This window comes from Balaenoptera musculus, chromosome 20 (genome assembly GCF_009873245.2).
Source record: "Balaenoptera musculus isolate JJ_BM4_2016_0621 chromosome 20, mBalMus1.pri.v3, whole genome shotgun sequence".
Taxonomy (NCBI): Eukaryota; Metazoa; Chordata; class Mammalia; order Artiodactyla; family Balaenopteridae; genus Balaenoptera; species Balaenoptera musculus.
This window is the reverse complement of record NC_045804.1, coordinates 44234904-44246576: the sequence shown is the minus strand read 5'-3', so window position 1 is coordinate 44246576 and position 11673 is coordinate 44234904. Positions and strand designations below refer to the sequence as shown.

Genomic DNA, 11673 nt, shown 5'->3' with positions numbered 1-11673 from the left:
TATAATTGCTTTACAATGGTGTGTTAGTTTCTGCTTTATAACAAAGTGAATCAGTTATACATATACATATGTTCCCATATCTCTTCCCTCTTGCATCTCCCTCCCTCCCACCCTCCCTAGCTTTCATTGATTTTTGAGGGCCGCTTGTATCAGTAATCAGCCTTAGGTTACAACTGATAAACAGGTGTACTTTTGACGTGAATGTTAGTTGATATTTTTGTTGAAGTTAAGGCATCAGATGAAAGTGAAACAATAAAGTTTTTTTTTGTCTGAACTTCACTTGTTAGTCAATGACTGAGCAACTTCCTTGCTGAATTGCATGGTAGTTTTCAAATACTGAAAGGCTAGTTCCTCAAATTTTTGTGCTAATCATAATGTAACAGCTACAGATGTGACACACTAAGTTTATTGATGTTATTAATATTTTCTCCATCAATATCTTAAGTCTAGGGAATTTCCTGGCGGTCCAGTGGTTAGGACTCGGAGCTTTCACTGCCGGGAGCCTGGGTTCGATCCCTGGTTGGGGAACTAAGATCCCACAATACCTTGCGGCATGGCCAAAAAAAAACCCAAAAAACTTAAGTTTAGACAATCAGCAACACAATGAATCAAGCCCTGTTTTGTGGTGTTTGCCGATTTCCATGGTGGAAATACTCCTATTGTGGCCAGTTTCATGCTTCCAATGTGACAAAACTGAACACAGTGTTGGGAAGAGATGCAGTAACACACCAGTATATAATATTTCCACCGTATAGGCACAACAGATGTAAATAACCTCAAGAGCATAGATAATAGTAAAATGTATTAGTAAAATAGTAAACATAATAGTAAAAATAGTAATTAGGAAGTTGAGTTTTGTTTTCAATTTAATATACTTAATTATAAGTTTATATAATTTAGTTTTTTTATAATGGCTCAACAACTGACTCTAGAAATTTGACGATCAACTCTTGTGAGGGGGTACCAGCCAGCTCCAGCATACCACTGCACAGGAGATCAGATGGGTCCTGTAAGTAGGAGAAGCCGGGTGAGTGTGGCTGAGGGAAATTGGACAGCACCCCCTACCCTAAACAGAAAACCACTAAGCAGGTCCCGCCAGCTATTGACCATGGTATGTAGTATTGCTAGATCACCCAATGTTTCAAAAGAAGCCAGAAATGTGGATTTTTATGTGAATCTCTTGACTTAAAAAAAATTGGCTACAAATCAAGACATTTTTGAAAACACAGTGCTAGCCAATCAAAACACATTTATGTGCAGAATTCAGCCTGTGGGCTTCCATTTGTGACCTCTGCCTTCACATGTGCCTCATGGGTTGTCCTGTTGGGGACCCAGTGAGCAGGGCTGGGGTGAGAATGAGGTGAGGGAGGCAGTAGCCTCAGGCACAAAATTTAAGGAATGCTAAAAACCTCACTAATCAAGATAAAGAATATTTTACTGGAATATTTTCAAAAACTTAAATTGATGCAAAAAAAAAAAAAAATCCATGTTGAACAAAATAATGTTTTCTATACAGAAAAGATCAGTAACGGTATTGTGCCAGGCCACATGGGGGCCTGAGGCAAAAGAAAGAATCTGTACTACTGATTTGGAACTAGAGGAGCTTAAGAACCCTGCCAGCAGTGCCCCTCTCTGGCCCTGTGTTCTAGGGCTTTGGGGCTGGCAGAGATACTCTAAGATATGGACCTGGAAACCCTTCCAGGCCTTGGTTCTTCTTGCAGGCCTCTATGATCTGTGTGGCTCCAAGGAAGACCCAGAGAAGTCTACCCAGTGGTGTCCCCCAACCCCCCGAAGATCTGAGTTCAGAGGAGGAGCTGGACACACTGGAGGTGGAACTGATTTGCATGATAAGGCCTGTAGCTGCTGAAAACCTGGGATTCACTACTCTTGACTCTGCAGGGTCCTTGTTACGTGACCTTGGCTGGCTGGCTGGGGCATCACAATTTCCTATGATACGGGGCCTTTGCTCTACTCCCTGACTTCTAGCCTGTCACAGCATCTTGTTTACCCCTCTTGGAGTTTTTCCTTTTGGATCTTAGAATCTAAAAGTCAACTTTTTCATCCTCTGCCTCCAAGCAGGAAAACACTTTGCTTAGCCTAGACCAGTGGTTCTCAATTTTGTTCCCCATGGGACATTGGCAATGAAGACATTTTTGATTGTCATGACTGGATGTGGAAGGGGGGTTGCTACTGGCATCTAGTGAATAGAGGCCAGAGATGTTGCTAAACCTCCCTCAATGCACACGACAGTCCTCTATAATGGAGAATTATCAGGTCCAAAATGTCAATGTGCTAAGGTTGAAGCTGAGGTTGAGAAACCTGGGCCTGCACAGATAGATCTCTGCCCTATTTTCAAAGTTCTCCTGAGAGACTGTGTTCTCATCCATTGTATTAAGGCCCTGGCAACCAGAAACTTCAACCCTCATTCACTCATGTTGACAACTTGTCTTTTTGAAAGTTAAGGGGAATAGAGAGGGGTTCCAGGGGCAGCTCCAGGATTCTGTTTAGGAGGGGACTAGGGAAGACAATCAAGTCAGCTGTGAAGGCTGGGGTCCTGTCTTGCCCCTGAGTTTGCACAGTAAGCATGCTGCTGCTGCTCTATTTAGATTGTACTCGCATTTGGGAGGCTGAAAGAGAGGGCTGATGGTGGTAAGGGGTGTCAATACCCCCCCCCAAACTATGCCTTGGCAATGTTTTCAGTAATTCCTAGGATTAGAAGCTACAGACATGTAAAGTTAGATAAGATTTTTGCAATGTGAGGCCTTAAAGAGGATCCACCTGGCAAGAATGGGGGCTGTAAGACCTGTCTCTTCCAAATCCTGGCATGGTGACAAAAAGTTATACGTGACCCCGGAACCTGGAGGAGAAACAATCTAAGTTATGAATAGTCTGCTGTGGCATGTTGAGAAAAACATGCCTGGTGCCATGTAAGTCTGAAAAAAAAAATGCCCAGGACGGTTGGAAGGTTCAAAAGCCCATTAGTGAGGGACACTTCTGCGGAAGCCTAATTGCAGTGTAAGTGTGCAGACTGTCTTGGTTAATTTGGGGTTGTGCTGGGGAGAAACTTGGAGAGTTGCTGCTTCCATCCTTTCTTCCTCAATGTCCTTTTCTCTGCCAGTTTGTTCTCCTTGTCCTTGTCAGGCAGCAAGTGGCATTATCAGGCACAGATGGAACTGGAGTTCTTGCTGTGGGCCAGAAATAGTTATGCAAATATCTGGCTGCTGGGGCTTTATATTTATTCACCCCTACCCTTCCCTCTCTATTCCTTCCCCCACCTCAACTCCTTCCTTAAAGCTTGTGATTTCTGTGTCCACAGGTACCCAGACTGGGGTTCCTGGGGTCTTCTCACTTCCTAGAGGGACAGCTCCTGGCGGGAGAGAGGATTCTCCTCAAATGCCTTGAGGCTGCAGCCCAGCACCCCAGCCTGAGGTCACACAGAGTCTTGGCCATCAACCTTGCCCACGTGGCACTGTGGGCCTTTATGGGGTTGGCCTTCCTGCTGGGGCAATACTCTCTGTTTGGGTTTGATGTTCCATGCTTGTTTCATTACCACTCCTATCCTTGTCCCCCTAATACTGACTGCTTTGTGTCCAGGGCCGCAGAGAAGGTGATCTTTCTGAATTTCATATTTGGGGTGGGAGTGGGATTCTTTCTGCTGAACCTGGTGGAGCTGCAGTACTGGGGCAGGGTCTTCCCCTGCCAGCCCCTCTCTGTGGCCTGTGCCAGCTGCTGCCACTTATGGGGTGGCCTGCCCATCCTCCCCTGCTCCATTCTGATGAGACAGCCCTGGGCTCCAGGTGCCCTTCTGCCTGGAGGTGTAGGCCGGGTCAGTGCAGGCCCCAGCGCAGCACGCCTCAGGCTCCCTGCCTGATGGTGAGAGGCAACCGGCTCAAGGTAGCAGCAGAGACCTGAGGTCTGACTGGGCAACGCCACCCGGCAAAAAACCCTGCCATCGCCATCACTCTCCTGCTTTATCCTTGAGGTTGGGGAATCCTGCTTCCTCTTGAAAGCATTACCTCAACAGATGTAGGATAGCAAAGTGATTAAGAGCAAGGCTTCTGGAACCAGACTGTCTGGGTTCAAATCCCAGCTCTGGACTTCCCTGGTGGTTCAGTGGGTAAGACTCTGCACTCCCAATGCAGGGGGCCCGGGTTCGATCCCTGGTTGGGGAACCAGATCTCACATGCCACAACTAAGACCTGGTGCAGCCTAAGTAAATAAATAAATAAATATTAAAAAAAAAAAAAAAAACTAAACTAAAAACAAATCCCAGCTCTGCCATTTAGCAGCTGCACAGCCTTGGACAAGTTGCTTAACCTCTCTGTGCCTCAGTTCCTTTACCTGAAAAAAATGGGAATAATAATAAACCCTACCTCCTAAGAATGTTGTGAGGATAAGATGAGTTTATATATGTAAAGTACTCACCAATAGTAGCTGGTCACAATAAACATAAGCCATTGTATTTTTGTGTGTGTGTGTGTGTATTTCTTTTTCTTTTTTTCTTTTTTTAACATCTTTCTTGGAGTATAATCGTTTTACAACGGTGTGTTAGTTTCTGCTGTATAACAAAGTGAATCAGCTCTACGTATACATATATCCCCATATCCCCTCCCTCTTGTGTCTCCCTCCCACCCTCCCTATCCCATAGCCATTGCATGAACTTTAGCTACCTGGAGGGCTGCTTTTGCCTTGCTGCCTGGCCCGTGGAGAGTTGTGGAATCAATCGCCAGCTCCTCCCTCACTTGCTCCTATGGCTGCTGGTAGCAGAGTCCCCACACAAATCCTCCGTCCTAGTCTCTCCTGCCCAGTCCCCTCCTTCCAGTCTCCATATCACCTCCCTGGCTCGGACTTGCCTGCACTGCTACTGCCGAACCTGCCAGCACCTTCCTGCCTGCACTGTCCCCTCCCTCCCTTCTAACCTGCACTTGCCTCCCGCTCAGCTCTCCACTTGAATTAACCACTTGAAGCTCCTCAGCCTGGCATCCAGCATCTTCCACGAACCAGTCCAGACCTCGCTATCCACTCTTTCCCATTCCATCCACAGTAGGAGCTATGCCCAGACCTTCACCAGCTTCTTCCCACCCTTTGCTACAGTCCCTCCTGGGGAGGTCTGCCTTGGTTGGCTTCAGGGCCAAACTAACTGGGTTTAAATCCTGTTCTGCCACTCACTGGCTGTGTGACCTTGGCCAAACTGCTTGGGGTTTTGAGGCTCAGTTTCCTTCTGTATAAAAAGAGACTAATAATACCCACTTCACGGGGTTGTTGTGAAGTGCCAGGTGCACAATGTTCCTCAGCAGTGCTGTTACCGTCTAAATTCTACTATTATAGGCTCAAATCCTAGCCTCTTTCTGTGGAGCCTTCCTTGACCCCTCCTCTGATCTGTTCCTCCTCTGAACCTCCAGGACGATTCCACTCGATAATTAGTCATGCGTGTTGTGACTCCCCTTGATTGTGACCTTCAGCATTTATTTACATCCATCCTGCTGTGTAACTTTGCACGTATCTCTGACTGGTCTTTGCACCTCAGTCGCAGGCGGGGCAGAGATGCTGAGCTTTGCAGGAAGAGGACACACAGTCCTGCTCTTAACTTAGTGCTTTGCATGGAATAGGGGCTCGACTCATCTATGCTGATTTCATTTAGTGTTGATATCTTCAGACCATAATTAGGAGTGGCCAGAAAGGGCTTCACCTGAGGCATGTCAGCAAACCAGAGGAGATGGACATTCCCGTCTCCTTCTACAACTTGGGGCAATTTTAACAATCCTTTAACAGCTAAGAAAGTTCTTTCCAACGTCTAATTGGAGTCCTGCTTGCTGCAGTGGAAGCTATTCTCCTTGGGCCTCAGGCTATTGGTGTCTAGGTCCTGAGTAGCAGGGAACCAATTGCCTTTTGGGTTATGCTAATAAGCTTGGATTCTATTCCTTAGGCCAGAGTTCAGCAAACTGTAGTCTCTGGGCCAAATCTGGCCCACCATATATATATTTTTTCTTTAATAAATTTATTTATTTTATTTATTTGTTTTTGGCTGTGTTGGGTCTTCGGTGCTGCTCGCGGGCTTTCTCTAGTTGCAGCGAGCTGGGGTTACTCTTCGTTGCGGTGCGCGGGCTTCTCATTGCGGTGGCTTCTCTTGTTGCAGAGCACGGGCTCTAGGCGCATGGGCTTCAGTAGTTGCGGCGCATGGGCTCAGTAGTTGTGGCTCGCGGGCTCTAGAGCACAGGCTCCGTAGTTGTAGCGCATGGGCTTAGTTGCTCCGTGGCATGTGGGATCTTCCCAGACCAGGGCTCGAACCCGTGTCTCCTGCATTGGCAGGCGGATTCTTAACCACTGCGCCACCAGGGAAGCCCCCACCATCAGTTTTTATAAATAAATTTTTATTGGAACACAGCCATGCTCATTCGTTTGTGTATTGTCTATGGCTACTTTTGTGCTACAGTCGTAGAAATGAGTAGTTGAGACACGTGCAAAGCCTAAAATATTTACTATCAGATGCTTTACAAGATCTCCCAAGGAGGGGGTGTGGGATCCTAAGAGCAGAAGGTGGAGGAAGAAATCCTAGGTAGCACCAACACTGAAGGGCAAACAGAGGAAATAGGTCCAGCAAAGAGATTTAGAAGAAGAGGTTCCAGGGGCCAAGCTGAGAAGAAAAGGCAGGTCAAATAGGCAGTAGTCAGCAAGCCTGAGAGGCAGTCCCTAGCATTAGCAATTGGTAGGTCATGGCTTGGGTGACCAACTTGTCCTATTTTGCTTGGAACTTTCTGTTTTAGCACTGAAAATCCCACATCCTGGGAATGCCCTCAGTGTTGGCACTGACAGGTGGTGACTCTACTGCTGTCCTCACCAAGAATGATGTCAAGAAAAGTTTAGCTTGCAAAGTGACTAACTTCCGGAGACATTATTTTCCCAATGAGCTGATAAACCTATGTCCTAGCTGGATCCTCTTTGAATCACTCCAAGCATAATAGCAACATGAAGCCCTCTCTTTGTATAGCCCTTGACCATTATGTAACCTCATTCCATCCTTACACAACCCTGTGAGGTAGGAGTTCATAGCCCTAATTTTATAAGAGTGGAAACTGAGAGGTTAAGTGATTTGACTAAGCTCTCATGACAAGTAAGTAGCAAAGAGAGGCTCAACTTCAAGCCTTGTATCTCCAGAAGCACATGCTCCAGCTGCCTCCATAGCTCTGCTTGTGTATGTCTATAGTCTAGGATGCTGGGCTTGAGGCTGGTGCGACTGTGGCTCATTGTAGAGTCAGGCAGAGCCCGTGAGATTCTTGGGAGCATGGAAGGAGTCCCACAACTATGTGCAGGTCAGTACAGAAGGAGTGAGGCTGCAGGTTCAGACAAAGACCGACATAAACTGAAGCCATCAAAATTTTGTAAGAGGGGCCATATTCTACGCAATAGCTGGGCACTTTTTATTTTTTGGCTGCACTGTGTGACTTGCAGGATCTTAGTTTCCTGACCAGGGATTGAACCTGGGCCCCAGTAGTGAAAGCACCAAGTCCTAACCCCTGGACTGCCAGGGAATTCCCAATAGCTAGGCTCTTAAAGATATTTTTTTATTGTGGTAAAATATGCATAACATAACATTTACCATTTTTACCATTTTAACCATTAAGTGTACAATTCAGTGGCATTAAGTACATTCACAATGTTGTACAACCATCACTGCTATCCATTTCCATTACTTTTTCATCATCCCCAACAGAAACTCTGTACCCATTAAAGAATAACTCCCCATTTCCTCCTCCCCCTAGATGCTGGTAATCTCTATTCTACTTTCTGCCTCTATGAGTTTGCATATTCTAGGTACCTCATGTAACTGGAATCATACAGCATTTGTCCTTCTGTAACCGGCTTCTTTCACTTAGCGTAATGTCCTCAAGGTTCAATCACATTGTAGCATGTGTCAGTTTCCTTCTTTTTTATGGCTGAATAATATTCTTTTGTATAAATGCGACATTTTGTTTTTTCATTCATCTGTTGCTGGATGGGCTCTTTTCATATTCTTATACTTCTAATAAAGATAATCATATATTTCTGATGTTTTTAAGTGTCATTTTAGAGACAACAAGATACTATATGCCTCCTGAAGAAAGAAGACCATGCCACCTATGAAGTATCCTTCCCCCCAAAATAAAACTCAAATTTGCTCAAGCCTCTAGATCTATTTACCAATTTATAGGAAATACAGAGGCCAGAGTATCATATTAAACTACCCCATGGGGATGCAATCAACAAAGTCCAGATTGTGGAAAATCTGTAGGATAAATGACCTAGTTTCTCCCACAAATGAGTTGTGAGGGAAAAAAGGAAGCGATAGAAGAGAAACCTGTAGGTTAAAAGATACTTAAAAGTCACATCCTGCAAATATTCTTGCTATTCTGATTTTATAATAATCAGAGCAGGCTAAGAATTTGCTACACTAAGACCATGCATGTGTCCCCAGACCTAGTTCTTTTCCTAGGTCTGTTTTTATAAATGCTGGTGATAAATCAAGCCTGATTTATATAATGCATCTTATGTGGGAAATGTCTGTGACTCTAGGTATCTGATCAACCTCGAGAAATTATAGCACAACTATTGTAATAACTTTTGAAGATAACCCTTGCTAATTTGATGATTACCAGTTGCCATTAAATGAATTGTAAAAAAAAAAAGTCAACTAACTGCAACATGTGAATCTTGATTCAAACAAACAAGCAATTAAAAAAAACAACTTTATGGAGATAATTGGAAATTTGAACATTTATGATTTGATGATATTAGGGAATTATTATTAAAAATCTTCAGGTGTGACAATGGTATGTGGTGTTGTTTAAAAAATAATCCTTATCTTTTAGACATACACACCAAAATGTTTTCAGATGAAGTGATATGATATCTGGGATTTGTTTTAAAGTTACAGTTATAGGAGGGAGTATAGTTGAAACAAGTTTTCCAGGAGTTGATTGAAGCTGTGTGATGCGTACTCAGGGGTTTGTTATATTATTTCGTTTATTTTGTCTCTGTTTGAACTTTCCCAAGTTAAACTTTTTTATGTCATTTCAGAGACATGCTCCTTTTTTTGGGCTGATACTTGGCAGGTACTCTCTTCGAAGAATTTAGCTTCAAGTTTCCTAGAGAGGGAAACTTGCACCCACACTGCACCCACACTGCAAGTGTCTATGTAAAGAAATAAAGGATCTTCGGCTAATGCATTTTGAGGAACAGTATTCAACATGTGCTCTTGTCACCTGAACATCACTTGCTATCACACAGATATGCAATTCCGTGGGCTTTACAAAAAACTGGCTTGCTTATTTGAGATCCTTTCTGGAGTGTCATATTGTGGTAGCTTACTGTGTGACGAGTATCATCAAGCTTTACCTGTGCCATTACTTCTACGCCTCACAATAACTCTATGACTTACACATTATTATCAGCCTCCATTTTACAGATAAGGAGAGTCAGAGAGATTAATAAGGGCTAACATTTATTAACCACTTACTACCTGTCAAGTACTAGGCTAATTGCTTTAAATGAATTTGCTTGTTTTATCCTCTCACACTCTTATGAGGTAGGCACTATTATTATCCCCATTTTATAGATGGGGCAATTGAGGCTTAGAGAGGCTAAGGAACTTGCCAGCAGCTGCTAGACCACGTGTCCTCTCAAGTCGTGTGGCCCCAAAGCCCATGCTCTTTCCACTCTGCCCAGGACACAGCCCAGCAGAGTGACTCAGAGCAAGCATTCCGGGCTCTGCTATTTGTTAGCCGTGTGGCCTTGGGCAAATTATTTCATCTTCCTCAGCCTGGTTTCTAATCTGCAAAATGGGGATAAGAACATCACCTCCCGGGCTTCCCTGGTGGTGCAGTGGTTGAGAATCTGCCTGCCAATGCAGGGGACACGGGTTCGAGCCCTGGTCTGGGAAGATCCCACATGCCGCGGAGCAACTAAGCCCGTGAGCCACAACTACTGAGCCTGCGCGTCTGGAGCCTGTGCTCCGCAACGGGAGAGGCCGCGACAGTGAGAGGCCCGCGCACCGCGATGAAGAGTGGCTCCCGCTCGCTGCAACTGGAGAAAGCCCTCGCACAGAAACGAAGGCCCAACACAGCCATAAATAAATAAATAAATAAATAAATAAATTTATTAAAAAAAAAAAAAAAAAAAAGAACATCACCTCCCTAATAGGGTGAGGATGAGGACTAAATGGGACAATGCCGGCCAAGGGGTTAGCTTAACGCTGACCCATAGTGAAGGCTCAATTGCTGTAAGGGATATTTATTATTACCAGGTTTCTCCCTTAGGGGCTTCTCGACTCGAGTCAGATTGCTTTAGGAGCTTAGGAATTTTCTGGAAAAACTGGCGTTTCCGTGGTCATCTGGGCTATTTTATGTGGACACTGCTGTGACGTTTTTCTTTGAGGGGTGGATGGGGCTTTACTTTTACTTAGAGTCAGGGCAGGGATTATTCTGACCTTTGAGAAGGAAAAGATTAAAAAACAAGTGACCATGAGCCAGAGTCACCGTGGACGTTGCTCTGGTGTTTCATTCTTGCCGGGTTTCTGAAATTGGTTCCTGGTTCAGGCTAGAGGAGCTCTTAGGAACACCGTGTGCTACCCCGAGTGCCCTGATGTGGACACACATAAATAACACAGATGTTAATATGTCTATTCATTCATTGCCATGGTACAGGGGAAAGAACATGGGCTTTGAGTCTTGGGGACCTCAGTTTGAATCCTCACTCTGGCCCTTGCAGGCTGTGTTTCCATAGCTGTGAGTTGGGAAAGTAATGAAAACAAAGCTAACAGTTATAGAATGCTTACTGTATGCTGGGAACTGTTCTTTTTACATATTAACTCATTGAATTGTTAAAAAGTTAATAAACTTTATTTTTTAAAGCAATATTAGGTTCATAGCAAAACTGAGCTAAAAGTACAGTTTCCACATACCCTCTTCACCCTCCCCACCACCAGCCTTCCCCACTATGAACATCCCACACCAGAGTGGTGTATTTGTTACACCTGATGAACCTACATTGACATATCATCATCACCCAAAGTCTGCAGTTTACATTAGGGTTCACTCTTAGTGTTGTACATTCTGTGGTTTTGGATAAATGTATAACGACATGCATCCATCATTGTAGTATCATACAGAGTAGTTTCACTGCCCTAAAAATCCTCTGTGCTCCGCCTATTCATCCTTCTCTTAGCCCAATCCTGACAACAGCTGATCTTTTTATTGTCTCCATAGTTTTACCTTTTCCAGGATGTCACAGAGTTGGAATCATATAGCCTTGTCAGATTGATTTCTTCCACTTAGTAATAAGCATTTGTTTCCTCCATGTCTTTTCATGGCTTGATAGCTGGTTTCTGAATAATAATCCATTGTCTGGATGTACCACAGTTTAACCATTCAGCTACTGAAGGACATCTTGGTTGCTTATAAGTTTTAGCAATTATAAATAAAGCTGTTATATCCGTGTGCAGGTTTTTGTATGGATATAAGTTTTCAACTCCATTGGGTAAAGAACAAGGAGAACAATTTCTGGGTCATATGGGAAGAGTGTGTTTAGTTGTATAAGAAACTGCCAAACTGCATCAACAGAAAATCTACAAACAACAAATGCTGGAGAGGGTGTGGAGAAAAGGGAACCCTTCTTGCACTGTTGGTGGGAATGTAAATT

The 11673-nt window shown here is 44.2% G+C and overlaps 1 non-coding gene across 1 annotated transcript; it reads left to right on the top strand.

The window, feature by feature from the left end:
- Positions 1 to 8367: 8367 nt before the first annotated feature.
- LOC118887644 lies at positions 8368 to 8499 on the top strand. The gene has a single exon (XR_005018118.1). It is a non-coding gene; the product is annotated as a small nucleolar RNA SNORA72 (small nucleolar RNA).
- The last annotated feature ends 3174 nt before the right edge of the window (positions 8500 to 11673 follow it).